Source organism: Melanotaenia boesemani, chromosome 17, assembly GCF_017639745.1.
Source record: "Melanotaenia boesemani isolate fMelBoe1 chromosome 17, fMelBoe1.pri, whole genome shotgun sequence".
Classification (NCBI taxonomy): Eukaryota; Metazoa; Chordata; class Actinopteri; order Atheriniformes; family Melanotaeniidae; genus Melanotaenia; species Melanotaenia boesemani.
This window is the reverse complement of record NC_055698.1, coordinates 6,753,914-6,778,484: the sequence shown is the minus strand read 5'-3', so window position 1 is coordinate 6,778,484 and position 24,571 is coordinate 6,753,914. Positions and strand designations below refer to the sequence as shown.

Sequence of the window (24,571 nt, the reverse complement as noted above, 5' to 3'; positions counted from 1 at the left end):
GTATGAGTAGATTACTTTGCATTTATATTACACTTAAGTAGGCAAAACAGTCAAAGCGAAGATGTCATTTTAAATTTTTAATGTTTGAAATAAATTACAGAATTACAGAAATGTTCGTGGCTAGGTGCTATCAACATGAAGCTTCCATGTCATCATAGTGAGTTATTAAAGTGAATAAGGTGCATGTGATTGATATTGGAGTGTTTGCTAGTCCACAGAGAGGACATGTCCTTTACATTTCCAATATCAGGAAGGTAGAGGGGGTTGTGGCTGTTAGCTTAGGTCACTGGTTTGATCTCTACTAAATTCTTTATTTATCTTACTGCTAATCCTGTGAAATGAAAGCTAAATGTCAATGTTTATTAGATGTGGTTCGCATGAGTGACTCTTCCACTCATTTGTTCGGCTTCTCAATGAAAATAACAGACGAGGAACTTATCTGGTCAGTTGGGGATATCCTGTGTATGTCTGCATTCATTAATTTATCTGTCCTTTTTTTTATTCATCTGACCGTGTATGGTGATCAACCAAAGAACACAAAAGTCCAACTACAGAAGAAACTGACCCCTCTAGTTAACCTCTTCATTCAAACTGCCCCATTGGTGCAGTTAAGATCCAGATGAGATACAGAAGCCTAACTTAGCCTAACAAAGACTTGACTTCGGCACTACACAGATTTAACTGGATTTAAACTTAATTTAGTAGGTCAAGAACGTCTTTAAGCACCATGTTTTCATCGTTTTAGCTGTCATTTCATGGGGAGTTTTAAAGAAGGGGGCAGTAAACCTGATCGATCTGTGTGAGTCTCAGATCAGTTGGCTATCAGGCAGGTCAGACCTTTTTAACGCCAATCTTGCAGTTTGAGCAGTGTTAATGATTAGGAAAGGGTTTTTTATTTAGACACAGTAACTGTATAATTATTTTCTACAAATATTTAAAGTTATAATATTACTAAAGAAAACTAAGTTTTGGTATTTTATCTACTATTAACCAATGTTTCACCTCTGATCTTTGCTCTCACATACAGATCCTAAACAACTTAATATCTTAACTACTCTAATTATTTTTTCCCCTTTTTCATTTTTATAAATCCAATACCTTGACTCAAAGAAAGCCTGTTAACAGTATAACATAACAGTATTTTAGAAATGCAAAGTCATTGGAGAAATATAACTTTATTAAAGGGTTAATAAAGCTCTGCAGGGGAAAAAAAAGGATGAACAGATCAGATTATCTTAGATTAGATTAATTATGTTTTTACTTTTAATAATTTTATTAAGAGATCAGATAACTCTTGGAAAAACACTGATATAAACGAAAGGTGCATACGACACACGCACCGCTGTAAAATTCTGGTGAGACTGAAGTATGGAAAAGTATTTGACCAACAGCTGGTTTTGGTCAATCTGTAATACCATGTAAAAAAGGAAATAAGCATTCAAAGGGGTTCAGCCATTTATCGGACCAACTTTCAGTGAGAACAAAAGTTATCATATAAACATAAATAAAAAAAAACTTAATTAAAATGTTTAATATATGGATTTTGTTTTAAATAAAGCTGAAACTTCAAGGTATTTAAGCCAAAAAGGCCTTTTCGAGCTCAATGACTTTTCTACACTTAAATGGTTCAGCAGTTTGGTTTTCTATGCTCATTAAAATTATATATAAATAAAATGAGATGTTTTCAAGGGAAACTAAACATAGCCCAACCAGAACACACCAGGTAAATATCCAGTACTGGACACTGGTTCATGTTCTGTTTGCTGTCAACAAGCAGACTGTTTGCTACACAATGAAACTTTTATTGCTGAAAAATGTTCCAATATTTTAGTATCTGTCATCTTTTCAAATGAAACCTTAACCTGCAAGTTGTTCTCTGAAGAAATCACTCAGTCTGTTGTGTGTGTAAGTAGTTCAGCTGTGCATGTGTGGTTATTTGCGTTGGCCATGTCATGGACTGGCAGTCCGTCTGGGGTGCGCCTCGCCCCTCCTCCCACCCTGATGGTAGCAGGGATCAGCTCCAGCCCCGCTAAGACCCTGAACTGGATGAAGAAGGTATAGAAACGGTTGGATGGATGAGGAGTTCTACTATGTATGAGACAGAGTACTTCCATCCAGATTTGCAATGGTCTGCAGCTCTGCACTACATTACTGGACATAATTATCTGCAGAAATCCTATTATCGGAACAATAATTGAATTTTTCTGCTTACTGGTCACAGATATGAAGAGCATCCCTTGCTTACATACAGGTAAAAGCTGAAGCTGCTTTAGCACAAAGTTACAGGCTTCTGCACAACATTGTCTCAAGAGAACAATGTGTGAACTCACACAACCACATCCAGACCTTTCTCCTTCAAATTACCAGACAGCTGACCTTATACCAGCAACAACAAATTCACACTCACCTTTCCAGCAGCAGTTTGTCTGAATACAAACTCTGGAAAGATTAAAAAAAAAAAAAAAAAAAGAGCATGCTTTGTGCACAGAAACAATTGTGCTGAATTCAGCTGCCAAACAGTGTTTGTGCCTGACAAACTGCATAATCTCTGAGCCAGGTCTAACAGAAACAGCTCCGACTGCATGTCAAAAAAAAGTGCAGTCAGATGGGTTTAGATGTGAAATGAGGTGGAGAAGCAAAACAGTTTGAAGTGACAAGCTGAATTCCATTAGGCTGTTTGTTTCGCTCTCACCCTGAATGTCAGAAACCTGCACAGGTTCCAGCTGTAAATGCAGACGTGTAATTAATGTACAGCAAGCATCACCGTGCCCTGCAGCGGAGGACACAAATGAAAGCTTTCCCTCCGTAGAGGAGTGGCAGAAAAACACAACAACAAAGCTGCATCTGTCTATCTACCAGTTGAAGAGAACACCTTCAATAAACCAATAATAGAGAGTAAAGAAAGAAGAAGCCATTATGGCGGTCTGTGGAGCATTGTACGATCCTTAAAACAATTCTCCTCAATAGGACCCTCGGGTGCAGACTTTCTAATTGGAACACACTTAAGTCTAACTTTCAATACACATTTGGAGATAACAGCCTTATCTTCCCCTTAGCATCCCCATCATCTTTCCCAATTAGAAACCCAGGAGTGAACCCTTCCAAACACCAGCCACTCAACTGTAATGAACATCACAGCGAACGCTTTGTCCTCTGGGGGGTTTTTATTGCACCGCCTTCAAATTTAACTAAGATAACAAGAAGCTTCACACCAAAAATAGACTTGCTTTTTAACCCTACACTCATGTATATAACCTGTCTCATTATTGGCAAAGCTACTCACATACTGGTCTGTGTACTAAGTGTAATACTGGAGGCTTCCAGCAGGGGGCACCAACACAGACTGTACAATACAGCTGGATTTTTAGACTGTGAAAAACACACAGACCAGAGTTGTATTTAAAAACTAAATTGCAAATGACATGATGCCATTAAATTTTAGTGTTAGATAAACATTAACATCATCAAACCAAACTACTTTAACGCACAAAGCTGGTAGTTACACCCCCATTTACGATCAACACTAAATACGCTTACGGACGGAGCTTTCTGTCTGTCCTCTCTATTGATCTTGCACATATTTTAGTCTGTTTTCAAAGTTTCCGGGTGCATAGCCAAACGGAGCAGTACCACTGTAAATTGGGGGTGGGGGGGGGGTATGGCGCATTTTATTATAACAAGCAAACGGAACAATGTAGAAACAGTGAAACAGGATTGTGGATTGTTAACAACACGTCAGCCGAGCAGAACTTTCTTCTCGTAGGGCTCCGAGAAGTATTTTGTGATTGGTCGGACGTTGGAGGTGGCCATTGTTTAACACAGAAAAGCTTTAAATGGAAATTGTGGCTTCTGCATTTCCCCTGATGCGAGGTAGAACAGACAGTTTTACTGAACAGCCGATCAAGGTGTTGAGAAAGTACATAAATGTATGCGACACGTGGGATTTAAAGACATGGACACAGCTGCTTGCACATTAAAACGTTTTAATGTGTCCTGCAGGTTTTCCATGTCCACACTGACTCAAATAAAAGGTCATTAAGAGGCTGGTGCAGACCTTGACAACAAGCTGATTGATCATTTAAACCAGGTGTGTTGCAGCAGGGACACAGTGAAAACCTGCAGGACACTGGCTCAAGAAGTCCAGAACTGGTGATTCCTGCTTTGGGTGGACTCCTGCTATCTCCGAAAGTCCTTTTACAAACTGGCTCCAAGGAAAATTTGCCTGCATTCAGTCTGAGAGAACAACTTTAAATGGTAGAAATGAATGAATTAAACCATTCAGAGCCATCTTTGGCATGACTAATTCACTAATGATTATTTTTTTTGTGATGAAACCAAAACACATTCAGGAACAGAGAGCAAGAGATGCTGCTCTGTTCTTTCTTTTTTTTTTTTGTTTTTTGTTAATTAATTTCCAGCCTGTTTTTTACTGTTCATCTGCATGTAAACCGGTGGAAGGCTTGAAGACAACATGCTAGACACACAGACCGACCTACACTTGAAGAATTTGAGCTTGATGCCCACAAAGAAGCGTAAGACAAGAATTACCAAGTCTAGTAACAATTACAGCAGCTTAGATTTCACCCTGACTTACTAACTACACGAAGAAAAGACAGGTATTTGCTGAAAATGTTTAGTCCTTATATAAACCATTCTCTTAATCCCCAGCAAATGAGCAGCCAGAACATATAGCCAACACCACACACAACCATAGCCTGGAGAAAAGAGAATAAAAAAGGTAGAGAGGTGGGAGAGAAGAACAAGGCAAGATGAGGAGTGAGAGGAAGAAAGAGAGACCGGCAAGTCCAATTCACAGGATGCCAGGATGGGCTATATTTTCACTTTCATCTCAGTCAAGGCACCCACTGAACAAACGGCAGCAAAACAGATGAAACCCAAGAAGCCCAACAATGTTGTTTGTGTTTCTGTTTGGTGTGGAGGCAGATAATGGAAGAAGGGGGATTTTGGGGGGGTTGAGTAATCAGGATTTTAAGCTGTATTTATTTTAGCCAAACACAACCAGCTGAATGTTTAAGGTGTTTTTTGTTAATCAATATGATGAGATTGTCAGATATGCTCTAACAGAAAAATGTCTGTGGAAACAATGTTATATAACCATGGCATTACTGAGCAAGACGGAGAGAGAGAGAGCGAGGGGGGTGGGGGGTCGTGAATAACAGCAGGTCTGTGTAGGTGAGTCCAGCAGGCTATAAAAAAATAAATAAATAAACTCATCTAATAACAGGGCAAACACTGTGAGTTTGCCCTGCTAATTTAACTGTATTTTTCTATCAGTTATGTGAAGGCCACAACAAAATCAGCTGCAGTCATTCTCGCCGAGCTGTGAGGGGGCAGCTCGATAAGGTGATGAATGTCAAGTATGGTAATTAAGTGTAGCTGCACAATCTGTTTATCACCAGAAAAGGTCCACTGGAGGATCTGTGCTGTGCAAAAGCATCTATTGTTTTATCAGTGGGGGGAGTGTTTGTGCTGTTGTGGGTGGTCAGGGTTCACCACAAACAAGGTATCACTGACAACGAGTTTGCCTGGATTTCAGCACCGTGATACAGGTTTTCTGAACTGTAGCCCCAAATGGTTTGTTTACACACAACCTTCTGGGACTAACTTGTGGAAACTGTTCGGAAAAAAGGAAAAGCACACATGTGTTCAGCAGCTGATTGCATGAATCTGACAGTCAGCTTCTGCCAACAAAGCCAGATGCTGCATCCTACCCAAGGCAGTTGAGGTAAGATTTAAAGCATTCACTGCATTTCTTTGCCATTCGCTCAATAAAGAAATACTAACCAACTCGTGCTATAGCAACATCTGTAATAATAACTTTAGGAACCATCTTTGTCAACTGTAGTCTCACTTAAAATCAATCTGCAGCCAATGTGGGACAGAGATTGGTCTGATCTGCTGTGCCTTGGCCATAAAACCTATAAAATCGTAGTTAGATTCTCTTGTAGACTAACTAACTAAGGAAAATGCTGCTTTTACAACAAAAATATGGTTTTATAGGAAAAGCATAAATCAACTTAGCGTAGTCATAAATTCTCTTCAGAGATTGATAAGGTATTTCTTTATTTCATTGTGTTACTAAATATATAGTTTAGTATTAATCTATGTTAACCCAAAGTGCTTGTCAGTGACCCATCACTGGAGCATTGTTCATTTTTATCATGGAAATTTTGTCTCTAACTCTACAGAACAAGCTTAAAGAGAACCGTCTGACTTTAGCATAAAACTAAACTCCAGCTCCTAGCCGACTATGCTAAAAGGTGCTAACTATCACCATGCTAAATAGGACAGGAGCCAAATCTATTACTAGTTTAGGGATGTTACTGCCGAAACCCACAAAAATATTGTAAAACCTTTGTTACTCATTCAAGCTAGCTAAACAAAGCTAAATTAGCATGCAAGCCGAGGCCTTTCTAAGGCATAGCAAATCTAAAGTGTCATTTCTGTTAGCTGGTCTAACAAAAAAGACTGCGTAGTGCTAGCATTCCTGCAAGTGGTTGTAATCCAGTAGAAGAATGAAGGTGTTGTGTGTTATACAGGTTTGTTGTTAACTCGCTCAGACCTGATTTGCAAAAGTGTTTCTTTGCATCCTAATTTGAATCAAGTCTTTAAAACACAAGTGTTTACATTTTATGCACATTAGAGGAAGTTTTTATTTTTTTATTGTTCTTTAAATGTTTGCTATCTTTATTCATCTTTTCTGATTCAAACCTTATAAATGTTAATCAAGACTGAACTGGAAACCCAGGTATAGTGTACATGGCTTACTGCCTCTGGGTATCCTTTATTCTACTAAATTATTGACACTAGTCTCTTGTGAATATAGCACACTTAGACCTGCTGCTAACCTCAATGGGAATAACTGTATGAAAAATAACAGATGAAGCAAAATAATTAAATATTTGTAAAAAAGAGGAGTAACTTTCACTGGTTCTTTAACATCCCTTAAAACTGTCCTCCTGGAATTCAGCCTATTTAAACCAGAAATCCACAAACTCCTCAGAGTGAAACATAAACCGTGTCCAATACAGAAAATAAGAAAGCAGATTCCAGCCAGACTGAGATCTTCTGCCTCGCTGCTTCCTGTGGCATAGAGCATCACAGACTGGCAGGGTTGGCAGACGTGAACATGCCATGCCCAGCTCACTGACGTCATCTGGAAATAAAGTGGAACATTTTCAAAGAACTCAGTGATGATCTGGTAACTGCCGTGTTGCAGCGTCCAGATGAGACAAAGGTGCAATCAGCCAGACTAGTTTCACCAGCCCAGGTCTACAGCTTCAACCTGATGGATGTGTGTGGTCTGAATAGCCAGAGCTGGACGAATGTGAGGGTGAGACAATTTCTACAAGATGAAATGATTAACAAAAGAACAAACGAGTGCTTCCAAGTGACGTCTTAACTGGACATTGAGGGAGATACATGTGAAAGCATACTTTCAGTGGGGTGGAGAGGATACAGGATGTTCTATTTTTCTGAAGGGCTCCGATTCATCTGCTTGTCAAAAAGAGCGGGGCTCACAATTTTAGACGTCATCCTGCAGAGTAGCAGCCAAAAGGCACTTTACTGTCAGTGAGCAACATGTCTACAACATGGGACTGACGTGAATTCTGGAGGAATCAGTGGGATTTTCTTGATGTTTCTGACAAATTAAAAGCAATTTTAGTCTAATGAATCCTGGATGCCAAAGGAGACAGGCTGTGCTTAGAGCTGCTGGAAATAAACCCTCTCTGAGAAATGTAGTAATGATGCCAGAATGAGTGCGATGACAAATGGATCTGGGAAGCTGAACTGGTAGGGGGAGTGGTCATTATAGTTAAGACGAAGAAGAGAAACATGACTTTCACACAGAAGGCCATCAAGCAATAAGATGTGGGCTTCCTTTAAAATATGTAACTCAAAGCTGGAGTTTTGAGTCTGCTTTAAATCTGAATTGCAGAACAGAAAATATAAGCATTTGTTTTTAGTACAGATCTGATTCAGTACTGGTATCAGGCTTTGATATGGACTTGATTCATGGAACAGATCAGGCTGAGTTCTCCAATCCACAGAGGGACCTTTCACAGTGTTTACAAATTATAAGTATATTCAGGTATAAGTCAACCAAAAAGAATCAGCTCCTGGAATATTTTTATTATAACTCATATATATAAATAAATATATATTATTTAGTTTTTTACTCAGAGTTTCTAGCGGCACTACCACACACCTGCACTGACTAGTCTGGTGGGAAAATGAGCTGCCTTTCCTACTTTAGCAGTTCACTAATATGAGTTTTTAAAATCTCACTTTGTCTTCTAACCTACAATTCTTTCTTTTTTTTAATCTACTGTCATATGAGTTTACAGAGCACTGGTTGAGTCATGCAGATCTGGACATCTGGGTGCCATTTGAAGATCGTTGGGGAATTTATTCTGACTGAATATCTTTGACGTGGGCTGATGGACAAGTACATAAAGAAAAGGTTGTATCCAGAGAAATGGAATATATGTGATACATGTTCTCTGGCTCTTTGAGGTGTACTTACTCCTCAGGGAGTAAATTGTGGGAGTGTGGATGAGTGTGTGTAGGGAAAGGGGGTCTAAAACACACTGTGTAGTGGTTAGTATTGTCATGTCAGAGCCAGAGGCCTGGGGCCTTTCTGTGTGGAGTCTGAATTTTCTCCCTGTGCTGATGACGCAACTTTTCTTCAGTACTTGCATGTTCATTTACATATGAGTGTTTATCTGCAGGGTTGCCTTTGCCGTTTTGGGGTTTGCATGTGATGGGGCCTCATGTGCTGCATTTAGGGCTGGGATATACTTGCTGTGAACTTGTGTATTTACTTACTTCAAAAGACGGAAACACGGCACAGTCAAAACGCTCAATAATGGAGGTCACCGCTAGAAGCGGTACTCAACACTTGGACTTTTAAATAGTGAAAAGGGCAATCTACAGGTTACATTGTATTTCCAGGGAGTCAAGCCCCAAAACGCCTCCAATCTGTTGCCAACTGTTCAGGTACGAGTGTTTTTCACTGTGCAACATGGAGGGAAAATCTTACAGAAGCCAGTAGTTTTGGAAAAGGTCTGAGTGTCGGTCTTCCACCAGTGTTTACCTCTGACCCTGCTCTTGTTCGCATGAGCGCATCTAGCGTTTCAAATCACTACTGCAGCTCGCATGTCACTTCATCTCAAAGCAAGCATCCTAGACTTGACTATTTATGAATAAGGTGGTATAAAATTATGTCCACACTTTCAATAGCTAATCTAAACCAGCTGTATTGTGAATGCTGCTAAGTCAGCAAAAATACAACACACTATAATACTGTTAAAAATAAAGTCCTGAGGCAGAATTCCTCCCATTCTGAGTCACATGTTCTCTAGTTTAACTATGACTAATGTGCCTCAGGTTTATTGCAGTACAACCAAAATCAGCCACTGAGAAAAAGTGGACATGCATCATTGTGTGAGACATTTCCTAGGCTGCCTGCAACCATCAACCTGCATGTAGCTGCCTCCACATTAGCTTGCAGTGACACAACCTGACAAAAGAACAGCAGGAGCTGGTACACACTCTCTCAGAGCTGTAGCGTTGGCAAACACAAAACTTTTTTAATTTAATGGAGCAGAAACTTAAAGATCAGAATGAAATATTCATAAAGCAACTTACAACTAATTATAATCCACCGAGGGCTGAAAAAAGCCTGTTAAAAAAATGCTGGTAGTAGTTAAACAAGCAGAGCAGTTTGTTTAAGCTTAACAATAAAAGTAAAAGTTTTTAAAAAAATATTTTAGCCACATATTTAGAGGCATTGTGGAAGGTCCAGAGAAACACTTGCAGCTCCAGAGTCGCAGGTTGGAGACCCCTGATTTAGTGCTAGTAAGTCAAAATTTACTGCATTCTCTTTATATAGCAGTAGGCCTTCTTTTAAAGGAAAGAGACATTTTAAAAATTTTAATCGCACAAATTAGACCTTTTTTAGGTCTAGATTTTTAAACACTTACAGTTCAAAGAAAAACCTGTTTTTATCCAGATCATCAGTTTTATCAGAGTTTCTTCATCAATGTTGGCTGTTTAACTTCAGTCGCCACATCTGCTGTTATTTTATTTTTATAATTAATAAAAACAAGTTTTAATTCAGAATTATGATGGTAGAAATATTTTATAACAGCATATAGAAGTACATTACATGCTGCATTTACTGACCACTGGAAATCTGACAGTAACCCAAGAGAAGGCCAGTTAACAGTAAATATTTGTAAGCATTGGTTCTTTCTGGTGATACAATACAGTAAAAACAGGAAAACTTCCGGGATAGTCGCGAATGGTGATAAATTGTGATTAATTTGAAAGCTGTGATTAATCAGACAAAAATTTTAATTGTTAGAAAGCCTTAATATATATATGTGTGTATATATATATATATATATATATATATATTTATATTTATATACACTACCGCTCAAAAGTTTGGGGTCACTTAGAAATGTTGTTATTTTTTTAATAAAAAGCAGCATTTTCTTCAATTAATATAACATAAAATTAACCAGAAATACAATCTAAACATTGTTAATGTGGTAAATGACTGTTATTGCTAGAAACAGATGTTTTTTTTTATTGGAATATCTACACAGGTGTACAGAGATCCATTTTCAGCAACCACCACTCCTGTGTTCCAATGGCATATTCTGTTAGCTAATCCAAGTTTATCATGTTAAAAGGCTAATTGATCATTTGAAAAGCCTTGTGCAATCATGTTAGAACAGCTGAAAACTGTTGTACTAATTAAAGAGGCAAAAAAAAATGGTCTTCCTTTGGCTAGTTCAGTATCTGGAGCTTCAGCATTTGTGTGTTCAATTATAGTCTCAAAATGGCCAGAAGAAAAGAACTTTCTACTGAAACTCGTCAGTCTATTCTTGTTCTGAGAAATGAAGGCTATGCCATGAGAGAAATAGCCAAGAAACTGTAGACCTCCTACAATGGTGTGTACTACTCCCTTCAAAGAACAGCACAAACTGGTTCTAACCACAATAGGAGGAGAAGTGGGAGGCCCTGGTGCACAACTGAGCAAGAGGACAAGTACATCAGAGTCTCTAGTTTGAGAAACAGAAGTCTCACAGGTCCTCAACTGGCAGCTTCATTAAATGGTACCCGCAAAACACCAGTCTCTACGTCAACAGTGAAGAGGCGACTCCAGGATGCTGGCCTTCTAGGCAGAGTAGCAAAGAAAAAGCCATATCTGAGACTAGCCAACAAAAGGAAGTGATTAAGATGGGCAAAGGAACACAAACACTGGACAGAGGAAGACTGGAGAAAGGTCTTATGGACAGATGAATCTAAGTTTGAGGTGTTTGGATCACAAAGAAGAACATTTGTGAGACGCAGAACAAATGAAAAGATGCTGGAGCAGTGCTTGACGCCATCTGTCAAGCATGGTGGAGGAAACATGATGGTCTTGGGATGCTTTGGTGCTGGTGAAGTGGGAAATTTGTACAGGGTAAAAGGGATATTGAATAAGGATGGCTATCACTCCATTTTGCAACACTATGCCATACCCTGTGGACAGCGCTTGATTGGAGCCAATTTTGTCCTACAACAAGACAATGACCCAAAGCAGAGCTCTAGAAGAAGAAGCAGTCAGTGGGTATTCTGTCTATAATGGAGTGGCCAGCACAGTCACCAGATCTCAACCCTATTGAGCTGCTGTGGGAACAGCTTGACCGCACGGTGCATAACAAGTGTCCATCAAGCCAATCTGACTTGTGGGAGGTCCTTCAGGAAGCATGGGGTCAAATTTCCTCAGATTACCTCAACAAATTGACAGCTAGAATGCCAAAGGTCTGCAAGGCTGTAATTGCTGCAAATAAAGGATTCTTTGGTAAAAGCAAAGTTTGAAGGCCAAAATTATTGTTTCAAGTACAAATCATTATTTCTAACCTTGTCAATATTTTCTATTGATTTTGCAACCCATTCGTTTAATAAAATGTGAGTTTTCATGGAAAAAACATGACTTTTATATATATATATATATAATATATATATATATATATATATATATATAATGAGAGAAAGCTTTTCTGCAAAGTATTGTAGAGGTTAGCTGTTGGAGGGCTGTACATGCCAAAGTCCTTAACATAAAAACAAACATCAGTAAAAATGCAGCAATTATCCCAGAAGTAGACGATAGCAGCTACTTTGTGTACGTTTACCCAGCTTGTCATATGCTTGGTGATTTATTTAAACTGCTGCATAACAATGCTATATTGGTGCTTTTGAAGTAATAGTAAATGTTTACTTAAATACCACTTTTAAAAAAATAGTTACTAAGTGCTTTACGTTGCAGCATTAAAACATAAACAATGCAACACTCACAAGTTTGATTAAGCACTAGCATAAGGATCAGAACCAGCACCATAAAAAGGAAATAAAAACCACTGAAAAAGAAGATTGATTATAATAATAATGGTCCAATACGTAATGAAATTCATGTTAGCCCAAATAAAAAGAGGACATGTTGTCCGGTCTAAAATATGGTTTGTTTTGAGTTTTGACGTGATGAACTGTGGTTCTCTGTAAACCATGTTCGTATTTAAATAAAGGTTATTTTGAAACCTGTCTGGAAAGGTGATTCTATATTACATGGGCTGCTTTCCATTTATCTTTGACTGGAAGTAACAGCCTTATTAATCAGAAAGAACAAATTTACATCAATCCTGAATGCACCCTAAAAGAATGCTGGAGCTAAGTTATCTTTAATCACATAATATTAAAAATGTATCACAGTTTAAACAGCAATTTAACTTTCATCATCAAAATCCTAATCTGATCTTCCCGTGTTATTAAACACCAGCTCTGCAAGCAAAATAAGCAGAATGCTGAGACTTTCGGCGTTAACTCCCCCCGACTCTTCTCATAACCAAGTTGACAAAGCAAACATGACAGGAGGATTTAGGGGATTTTATGTCTTCCACACAATCTAAAACTTAATTTATGTTGGACAAATCCAATACAGAAGAATTTGAGAGATTATTTCAGGACAAATTAATGTTATCGGTCCTTCAGGGGAATCTGCTGCATATGAGCTGTAGAAGATAAAGAATGAATGAGATATTGCAGCGGGCAGCGAATCACAGAGTGGATCTGGATGTAGTGAGGAGGGCAAGGCTTGCTTTATAGTTAGCAGCCTTAAAAACACTCGTCCAACAGCCTACAGGACTGCCGCTGTGTTGTTAATGATCTAAGGAAAGAATAGTCTCCAATAACAGGCTCCTTGCAACATCTGGCATCAGGAGCACACGATCAACTAGAAAATATCCTCATCCAAACACAGAAGGAAGGCAAAGAACAATGGGGACGATTAACCTGTTAAATATAAGAAAAGTAGAACATGGAGAGATTTAATTGGTCAATGGAGGCAAAAATTTAATTAAAAAAGTTGATTACAGCAAGGGAAATGTTAGATATATAAATGTAGGTGGGAAGCAAGAAAGTTTTGGGAGGTTGTGGAGCTTTGTGTTTCATTCATGTTTAATCAACTCTCAGTTTGAACGTGGCCTTTAAAGTCCCATGATGTGAACAGTCAGAAGGAAGACTTCATGCTTAGCTGCACTGCTGCAGATCTATGCTCTGATGAGTGACAGGTCACCATTTAATAGCAGGATTTCCTTATTTTAAACACCCAAATCAGCAGAGAGGTCTGACTGTAGAGGAGCATGAGGTTGAAGACTGAGGCAGAAATTGAAAAGTGGAGAGACACTGCTGAACCAAAGTAAAAATAGCCCGGGGACACCCAAAATGGGGAATAAGTCCCATGGTTCGGTCCACATTCTCTACAGTGTGTGCACACGCACACACATGCAAACATATTTTTATTTTGTGTGTTTTGTTTTTGACATACTGTGTGAGAAAGTGGGTCAGGGAGACTCCGGTTTTGAACCTAGGCTGGCTGCATAAAAAGGCTGTAGCCTCTCTCTGTGAGGCGGCTGCTATACCAGGCGATCTAAACGCCGCGCCCACAGGAGCATTCAGAGCATTGACATTTGAAAAGGTTGGTTTTATTTCCCAGAGACTAAGTACTGTGACGGGAAAGGTAACACAGAGAAGCTTTCCCACACAATAACAACCTTATGTACACAGCCATAGCAAAGGCAAATTGTAACCCAGTCACTATGGCAACCACGGGTTGAACACACGTCTGGCTATAAGTCTGTCCCGCAAGACGAGACACATTCCAAATTTCACACTTTACTGTCTGATGAGCTGAATGGAAAACTTTACAACTCACTTGCCTCGTCCATCGTCTCTGTTCTGACGATGCTTTAATAACATGCTCACTCAAGCTGACATGTTTCACACTTTCATTTTCACACGAAAATAAATGCTCTCCAGAGATACATGGTGCGGGGAAAAGCAGAGGCGGGGCACGTGAATGAATGTGCATCACCAAAAGAGACAGGAAATTAAAAGTGAGGAGAACTGATAACAGCAGCAAATGGGCCTAATTGCTGTAAAAAGCCATGACACAGAGAAGCGTGATGTACTAAGTTCTGCTGTCAACAGATAAAGGACCAGATGAAAAATGTTTACCTAAGAAATTTGGAAAATAGTACTAACTAAAGGCTTTATGAATTTCCAAAAAGTAAAAACAGGATGTAATTTCAGCTACAATAACTACTCAGAGGTGTTTGAAAAATGTCTGGACTGGATTAAAATCACTGACCAAGGCAGGTATTATTAAAATGCCTCCACCTCCCCTTGAGAAATAAATCCAGTCGCATACAGGCATTAGAGAGCGATTAAAATCAATTCACCAGTTGGATTTGTAAACTAAAAGTGTGCATTAGACGACACATTTAGCTGTTATTATTGGTAGTAAAGTAAGCGAGTAAATCTCCAAGCTGTGTATGACTTGGCACAAACTTCCAAACACTAATCCACCATTTAGAAACAGCTTCATACTCACGCTGCAATCTCATTATGGCTTTCTCATGTACTGGGCACAGTCATAACAGAAAAACAACCTGTCAGAAAACTACTAGGAGGAACTGAAGGAGACGCTAATTCAATAACTTTTTCTAATAAATGACCCGAGGAGTTCTTAAAATGACATTATATGAAATTATCATCAGTTTGTGAACTATTATGCCTTTGAAGAAATCCAACAGAGGCCACCTGTCCAGCCAGTGAGGACAAAAACTAGCCCAAGCACCCCACAGACCTGACATTTTGTCAAGAAAGGAGTTTGTAAAATGGGTTTCACTGCATAATCTTGGCTATCAAAAGACGAGAGAATTATGAGTTCACAGGTGCAAGTGTTCTTTTCAAATGGAGATTTCCTTTCCACAATGTTGGTGGAGTCTTGAGGCTTTAAAGTCTTTTCAATCTATTTGTGGTGATTCAGCCCTGTGTTTGGTTAGCAGAAATGATCCTGCAGGAGCTGAAACAGCTTGTGACAAGTAAGTAAATAAACTTTCTCAGTGGAAAGGGTGGTCATTAGCCCCGTTTCCACCAAGGGGTCCGGCTCAGGACGGCTCGGTTTGGTAAATCCTCGTACCAGTCGTACCCTTACCTGGTAGATGGAGTATTGGCCGGATAGCAAGAAATGCTTCAGCTACGTAATAGCATGATGTCATCGCAGTATGACACCTTCCTTGAATTATAACAAAGGAGAATGTGACACGAAAACAAAGAATTTAACTGAATACACAATAAAAGGCTTGAGAGCAACTTGAAGCAGCTGAGTCCTGCTGTAAAGTGTCAATTTGTGCTTAAGTGATCGTCAATGCAGGAAAACAGAGCGATGAAACTGATGTGTAGTTTCACATCACCGCTGCTTGCTCTCCATCTCTGCCAAATATTGCTTGAGCCTGCAGCCAATCACATAAATGTCCTGTCAGATCAGAACGAGGAAATGAAGGACAGTGGCACAGATGTCCCCTGGTTTAAATGACAGAAAGCCATCATTTCAGCTGACAGATGAGGCGGTGTTATATTTTTATGTATAAAAGAGTCTTCTGTAAGTGTCAATATAACACCTCTGAAACACTGATGTAAATTTTAAGGTTGACGTGTTTTATTTCGGACACTTGGGACAAAACACAAAATAGGAAATACCCTGTCAAACGGGACAACAAAACAAATGTAACAAAACATAGAAATAATAATAATAATAATAATAATAATAATAATAATAATAATAATAAAGCCCTCAAGGTGTTCCATCAGCCCATTATGCTTCAGTTTCTAGTCCCACCCCATCTCCATTTTTAATTATAGGTCAGTCAGTTTCTCTCAGGGCTCCAGACTGCGACCAAATGGTCGCATTTTGCGACTAAAATGTGCGACTCTGCGATTGAATTTTTCATCTACTTGCGCAATGGCGACCGATACATTTGCCGGTCTTTATCTTGTAGTAGTTATAATTTATTTTGTCGCTAACAAACTTCTGCTCCCCTCTTCAGCCCAGTAGTTCACAGCAATGCGCAAATTAGCTGCTGGTTTGCTGACTCAAACTAACTTTAACATGAGAAAAGGAGACGAACACCAACGAAGAAGACGACAGCCAATGTGCGTGTGGGTGGGGATGAACGAGCACTGTGATCGGCGTATGTGTGAAAACAGGGGGGTCTTTGGGGAATTTATTACCAACTTAGCAACTTTACCGCTATATTTAGCGAGTTTTCAGTAACTTTAAAAAAAAGAAAAAGCGACAAATCTTGCGAGTTGTTGGAGACTTTTGGAGACTGAGGTGAATGAAGGTAGTTTATCTTCCCAATGAGGAGCGGGTGCTGTGCAGACGCCTCTCATACGAGGCTTGGTCTTCTTGCAGCAGCAGCAGCAGCTGCATTCAGAGCAGACGACGTTCACCTCTGTTTCATGACCAGGCTGAAAATGAAACGTACAAAGCTGCTGCTGGATGATCCTGCGCTGGCTTATTAGATGGTAATGTCTATTAATAAAGAGTGTGGACAAAAATATTTAAAAAGTTCAGTGTTGTGACATGTTCCAGACTCCTACTAAAAAACAACATACACCTAAAAAACTGAACTAAAAAATAAAAAAAATATTGACAGAATTATTATTTTATTTATTTATGTTTTGCTGTTATAAACACTTTTAGATTTTTCCTTTTCCATGACATCCCTCTTTATGGCAGCATCCATTACAAAATATGTACTAGGCTGATTATGCTAATTAGCGACTTTTAGCAGCCAATAGCAACTTTTCTTACTGAGGAGTCGGGAACAGTAGCTGGAGAGGAGCATCAGTCCCTGAAGCCGTTTATTGCCAGGAACTACATGGACCAGTCATAGCATGCCTGATGGGGGATGATGGTGACAAAGTTCCTGTTCTGCTTCGACTACAAAGTGAAAATCAAATCAAATTAAATCAACAAATCTGATTTGATTTGATTCGACAAGTTCTATGTCTATTAGTTTTGTATTAGTGCGACCAGTTAGATTTTTTTATGTCAACTGCTGCACAAAAAATGTGAATTGTAAACATTGTAATTTATGAACTTATTGTTCAAATCACTAATACAGTGAAAATGAGAGGAAATGTGAATATTTGCTTTGCAAAGCGATTTCAGTGTGAGCCCCTAAATTTAAGTAAGGGGCCACCGTGCTCCTCGTAAAAAAACGTTAGTCTGGAGGCCTGTCTCTTTACAACTCTATACGATACCAAACAAAATAACTATGTTAAAGACAAGCAATGATTTGTACTGCAAATTAAGTAAAAACGTGATACTGTAACAAATAAATAATTTTCCAACCATAAAACCTTTAAACCTTGGATAATAGTCAAGCCCTGTTCTCATTCTTATATTGATCAAATACTTTTTCTTTATACTTTGTTTTATATTTCTATTCCACAGCCAAACACCACATATGAACACATAAAAAGTTCTTTGTTCAAAATGGGATCAATGTTTTTAAATTTAGATTACCATTTAAATTATTCACTCCCTCTCTATCTTTAACCATTTTCTGAATATTGCCTGGTTATGCGTTATTTCTTTGCACTGTGTGAAACTGAACCAGATCTGTGAGTTTAAATAATCCTGGCGGTAGGAAAAGTGAGTCGGTGTTTCGCTGATATTTAACCTCATGTTTAATACGCATTGCTCTCTTTGTTGTATGATTAATGGATGCAGTGATGTTATATATATGCTGCCCCAAACCTCTGAAGAGGAACTTAAATATGGTAAAAATAAATGTGCAGTAGAAAACACAAAGTGATTTATGATCCACATGTTTTGCTTTACTGAGGATCGAAATGCTTCTTGAAAGTTTTGATTACAAATGTTTAAAGTGTGATTTCTAGTTTATCTATTATCCCGAGAAATTTAATTTCATTAACTTTTTGGTAATTACAAAACCATCAATTTGAATCTATACATCGATGTTTCTATTATAATTACCAAACAGCACGAATTTAGTTTTGCTCAAGTTTAAAGGTTATTTATGTCAAACCAAACTTATATCTTCAAGCTCAGTGGCGACGTCATCCAAATGTCTCTGCAGACGGGCCACAGCGCAAAACACTGTGTATCACCAGCAAAAATAATCATTAAATATACACACAGAAAACTCATCACCCTGTTTCACACACTGCCGTCTCTTATTCAGGTAACTTTTTATCCACTCCAACACGACCCCTCAAACACCGTTACCTTCCAGTTGTTTCCTAGTAATTAATTGTGATTGAATGTGTCAAATGCTTTTTTTCAAATCTATAAATACCCGGCAGTTAATTTTTTTCTGATCTACTGAATTTGTAATTTCCTCTATCAGTTCCAGTGATACAAGTGATGTTGATGTATTTGTCCTTAAACTGTATCGGCTGTTAGAAAGCAGCTTGTCTTCATGAATAACTCTATTCAGTCTATTGATGAAGAGCTTTGGAGAATTGTGGCAGTCTGTAATTAGTGAAATGGTGTTTGCTCTCAGCTTTGCACAATGGTATGACTTCTGTTTATTTTTATTTGTTAGGAAGTTTGGAAAAATACAGTTTTTTGATATGTGGAAGAAAGTGACTGATCAAAGCAGGTCAAACTGAAACATGCTTTTAAACATTAGCCTGAAAACGCAACTGCTCAGCCTCAACCAAAGAAGCTTTAGAGATGCTGAGAGATTATAAAAGCATCTTATAATCACCTTTTATATCCTCCATTCAACACACTAGTTAAATCTATAAATGCTCCAAAAGTCACTGCTGACTACAAATTAATCACATCTGTCTTTCCATGCAGTCACTAACGATCAACACATCCACAGAAGAGCTGGTCTGGTTACTTTTTCTTCATATTTAAAGCTTTAAAGCACAAAGAGATTTCATAAGAGGACAGGAAGTGGTGGCAGCCGGGGTTGCGCCAGTTCAAGGCTGATTTCCACAAAGTAAGTTGAGCAAACTTTTGCTTTAATTACAGGAGACAGTAATGGAAGCGTTTATGTTCAAGACACATTAGCGAGGACTCTGCCATGCACCGAGCTGAATTCCCAAATGCACTCAAAAGTTTTATAAGTCATTCATGCCCCAGACAAAAAACATCCAGCGTTGCAGCTTCAGCAGCACGCAGGCTTAACACAAAATGCATGCTAAAGGTAACAATCATGTTTTCTACTGGAACTAAGTCCAAGAAGTTTAAGGACTTCTTTAAAAATGGACATAATCTCCCCTCGGGTTTTAATAAAATATTGTTCTTTTTCATTTCATTTCATTAAATCTTAATTCGGCTCACTTTTTAAAAGAGAGAATATAAATTGTGAAGGCTGTGCAGCTAATTTGGATCTCATGCTTTTCGTCAGAAACAAAACAGAACTCCCAGACTCGGTCTGAGCAGCAGCTGATGCTTCTTTTTACTGCTGTCAGCATCAGTAGTGTACCGCCACAAGACATTTTCCACACAACGCTCCCACAGAGCTAGCCACCAACCATTAAACCTGTTTTCGCCATTGATTCTGGCCATTATCTGATGAATTAGAACCCTTAATGGCAAAATTATCCCTATCGCCCAATCATAAATAATCCTTGAATAAAATTTCTGGATCCAGACGGGGATTCAGGTCACCTCCAAAAATGGAATCACTTGCTCCTTATTCCTGAAAATTATCAAAAAAATCTGTCCATAACGTCTTCGGTTATGTTGCTAACAGACAGACACACTGTACCAACGTCACATAACAAAATACTGTATAATAACAATAAAAAAATCAACAAGCAGAAGAATGAATGCAGAATAGGGTTCATCTATGCTCCAACAAATGAATGAGGAAGACTCAAATGGGGGATAAATGATAATCTCCTCTTACTACAATAGGACCAAGGTAGGAGTAGACATCCTTGACAAGAAGCCGAGGCAGTATTCATCTCGAGCTGCAAGTAGAAGATGGCCTGTTGCTGTGTTTTATAACGTTTTGGACATGTCTGCACTGAATGCAGGGGTCCTCTAACGGAGCTGCATCGATGCCAGAAAGACCCGGCGTGCGTCATTACTGAGCTGTCGACGTACGATATCATAAATCAGTATCAGCTGATTCGTTACTTTGGCATTATATGATGCTTTTTTCTGTTTTTACTTCTCAAATAATTGATAAAAAATGTTAATAGACTAAAAAAATTATTTAATTTTGTTATAAGTTAGCTGATAAGTGACTGTTGTAAGCTATTTTCTATTTCAAATACAAGCTCACATGCTAATACGTTATTTATTTATTGAATCTGTCAAATGATTAAAAAAAAAGAAAAAAAATTCACCTCTTCAAATGCCACCTTTATCATTTTCTTTTCAAAGCTACCTCGGCAGGGTGTCAAATCGACCCCCTCTGGTAGTTCTAGGGGTATTGGAACGTTGGCGGTTGTAGTGTTCATAAACCATTTCAAAGATTTTCTGAAAATGTAATCAAAATCTGTCAATTAGTGTTTGAATTATGTTGCTAACAGTCAGACAAACAGAAATGTACACCATGATGGAGGTAAAAAATAAATAAATAATAAGCACAGGCTTAGAGCTGCATCTCTGAGGTGGTCTTTTAGGCACCCATTGTTCTGGAATGTTATTCATTTTTCTTGATTCATTTTCTTTAGGGTCTACATAACGGGCCATCGTTATGTAGAGCCTGCAGGTCCTTCCTGTGTCACAATCCAAGGATTTCTAATATTTGCTTCAGTGGTGATTCTTATTTGACCAAAGGTTTGAATCATGGATGGATGGACTGATGGATTTTTTTCTCTAGATGACAGGTGCTTCGTTAAGTTACTCAAGGATCAGTAAAGGTTGTTTAAAATGTGAACATTTTAAAGATTAGTGTTTATCTCTACAGTTATGGTGCTTGTTGACCCCTCTTTCTTGCCCTCTCCACCCACAACTGGTCGAGGCAGATGGCTGCCCTTCCCGACTCTGCTTCTGCTGGAGGTTTCTCCTTCCTGTTAAATGGGAGTTTGTTCCTCTCCACCGTTGCCCCTGCATGCTCAGGGTGGGGAATAAAATCAACAAGATGATTTGATGCAATCCATTAGTTTCATTTTCATGAACTGGTGTTCATGAACACATTAATTATGAAATGGAATGATGTGGATCAAGCAATTAATTTGTTAGAATTGGATTATAACTCCAGTAAAATGAATTGGACTGAGTCTGATGTAAATGGAGCAAACTTGGCATTCCAAGCTGTTTGATAGCTGGTGTATGGTGTAACTGACAGTGAGGCGTGGAAGTGTCCATAACTTTCAGACGTAGCAAATAACTTGCAGTCTAGCATATCTACAGCTAAGAGAAGCATTAAACTCTATTATTATGAGAACAAAAGGTTCCATCTGTGATGGAAAAGCCTCATTTCTCTTTAAAGACGGCTGAACTGACAAGACTATAACCATAAAAGCCCTGATGCAGACATCAATTCTGTCTCTAAAGATGCAGTTTGCCTAGAAACTTCACATCACCAAGCTTAAAATGCTCTTTCTTACAATGATAATGTTGAAGGGGGACTCGGGGTGACACTGAGGAGGAAGCTGAACTGAAAAGACAATCTGCAGCTTAAATGGGCTCATTTCTACATTTTTCATCAGTTGTGGGTGAATTCAGTGACTATGGCGAAATGTTCCTTTTATCAAATGTAATAATAAATTTAATGGTAGCAATTCACGTCTGTAGCTGGCTCCATCTCCCCGGCGACAGGGAGGTTGTATTTAGACTCAACCGCCACTGCAAAGCTGGGGAACAACGATGGATAAAAAATGAACTGAAGTGAAGTTAAAGCATGTTATGATATGAGATGTGGGGGGATCTACTTTTTGATTTTCAGGAGCATGACATTTAAAGAAGTTCTTCCTCTACATCCATGTCATTTAAAAAGTGCTGAATTGCTTGGTTGTAAGTGAACAGAAGGAGAAAACAACCAAACAACCTCCTCCGCAGCCTAAATAAAATGATGCGTTGTTTGGGTGCGAGAGGTGAGATGGATGATGGCACAACATGCGATAAGAACAGCAATAAGACACTGTGTTTTCACCTCAGACAGAAACAAAAGGAACAGGCAGGAAGAAATCCTGAACAATGGTGACTACAAAACAGAGACACTCAGATCGCCACAGTATCTTAGCAACAGATGTGAGCCTTTTTGCAACAAATAAAAGGAAGCAGTGAGTCGGGGATGGAGACTGACAGAAAGGAAACTCTACAGCCGGCTCCATGCGGACTAGAGGTCCCAGAGAGTCTAGTCTAAATAAGGAAACAGTTATATGACTTTTTCCCCCTTTTCTTTCTTCCTTTTTCTGTCCGGTCTGTCTGACCTGATCTGGCTAGTAGATGCTGGGATTGACTCCAGGACTTCTGTGCCCCTACACTGGGAGGGAGGGAGGGAGCGATGGATGGAGGGATGGATGGATGTTTCTTCTAGTTCGGGAATCAGAAACTATAAAACCTTTTAGAAAACAGCTTAAATAAACAAAGCAAGATCTAAGTTGATTTTAAGTAGTTTTTTACATTATTTTTCTTTTTTTTAACAGAATGTGAGGCTTTATCTAAAGTTGGAAAACTGAGACACGAGCTAACTTAAAGATGGCAGATTAAATCAAAGTGCATACAGCACATCTCTGTAAGGACGTGCGTTTCTTTACAACCAGAGAGATGTCAGGGCATCGTAGGGGTCAGAGCAGGGTGATATTATGGAGCTAAGTCACTGCTGTCTTTCTATAGATCCTGAACACCCACCAGCAATTTGTGTCCACACAGCTATCAGACTCACATTTACACTCTTTCCCAGCGTGTCAGGCAGTTTAATCATGTGCTGCACCTCAGCACCACTGCGACGACTGGAGGTGGACTTCCAGAGGGTTTTCAACAGCAAGTAAACAACTCTGAGGATGCTGTACATCTACTGGGCTGGACTCATTAGCTGCAACCAAAGGTGCCAGACCAGGTGACAGACGGACCGACATGTCTGGACATGAGCTAGTACCGAGACAGCCAACCAGAGCGAAACTCTGAGAGGCTGCTGAGTGAATGGAGGCGAGTATAAACATTAAACTGTGTTATAAGCTCTGACAGTCGGAGTAGAAAGGCTGAACCAAAAGTCTTGATGTTGTTCTCCTGCAGTTCTGGTCAGAAAATAAGCACCGCATCATCCTCATTGAGACAAATCGCTCCTGACAAGCAGAACATTTGATCTGAAAACGTCCTCAAAATGCAGTTAAAATTTGAGCATATTAAGATAAAAGTGCAGCTAATGAGAAGGAGACGTAACAGAGCACAGTCATGGTAAAGCAAGTCAGGGAAAGAATGAAGACAGAGGAGAAAGAGGAAGAAAAAAATCATGTAGGAAGGTCCCACGTTGCTGATTCCTCTTTTCTTTAAAGCTTCAGACCTACAGCAGTGAAGAGAAACGCTGTTTGTTTATGTCAGGAAACAAAACGGCTTCGTTATTTGGTGGAAAATCTGGGACGAAAAGTCTTTGGACAAAATGAGGGTCATGCTTATGACACTGAAGAACATCAAATCTCTTTGGTTTGACTGGTTTTTATCACCCTAATTCTTTGTTTTTATGTCATCTGAATAAATTTACACTAAATACGCTTCATATACGGCTAATTTTTATATAAAAGAGGGAAAAAAAAACGCATTTGACTGTTATTTGACCCAAAAACTTTAGTTTAAACTTCTTTAGTCCTAAGAAAACAGCCTACAGTGACGCAGCCCTGCGGCTCTAACATCAATTTGAAGGTTAATTCAAATATAAAACAAACAGATTAACGGGAAGTGAATAAAGTAGAGCCCTATAAAATTGGTTTTCGTTTTTATTCCCTGAATTTTGTATTATTTATTTTATGAGACCTTGATTTTTTTCCAGGGGAAAGTGTGTCTTTTGTTTGTTTGTTTTTTGCATGGTAGTCTCTGATACAATTCACTTTGTCAACAATGATAAATTTCTTTTTTTTTTCTCCCCCACACGGATCTTCTGCAGGACAGCGTCCGGGTGCAGCTCCAACAGACAGGTGAGTCTGTTAATATCTGTTAGTATATTCTGTTAATATTCTCAACAGTTTAGTTGTTTCTGCAGGGCTCTTGGTT

At 38.9% G+C, this 24,571-nt stretch overlaps 1 protein-coding gene across 1 annotated transcript in view; it reads right to left on the bottom strand.

The window, feature by feature from the left end:
- The window catches only part of ctdp1 (CTD (carboxy-terminal domain, RNA polymerase II, polypeptide A) phosphatase, subunit 1), a 95,739-nt gene that overhangs the window by 22,088 nt on the left and 49,080 nt on the right, over nucleotides 1–24,571 (bottom strand). The window lies entirely within an intron of this gene.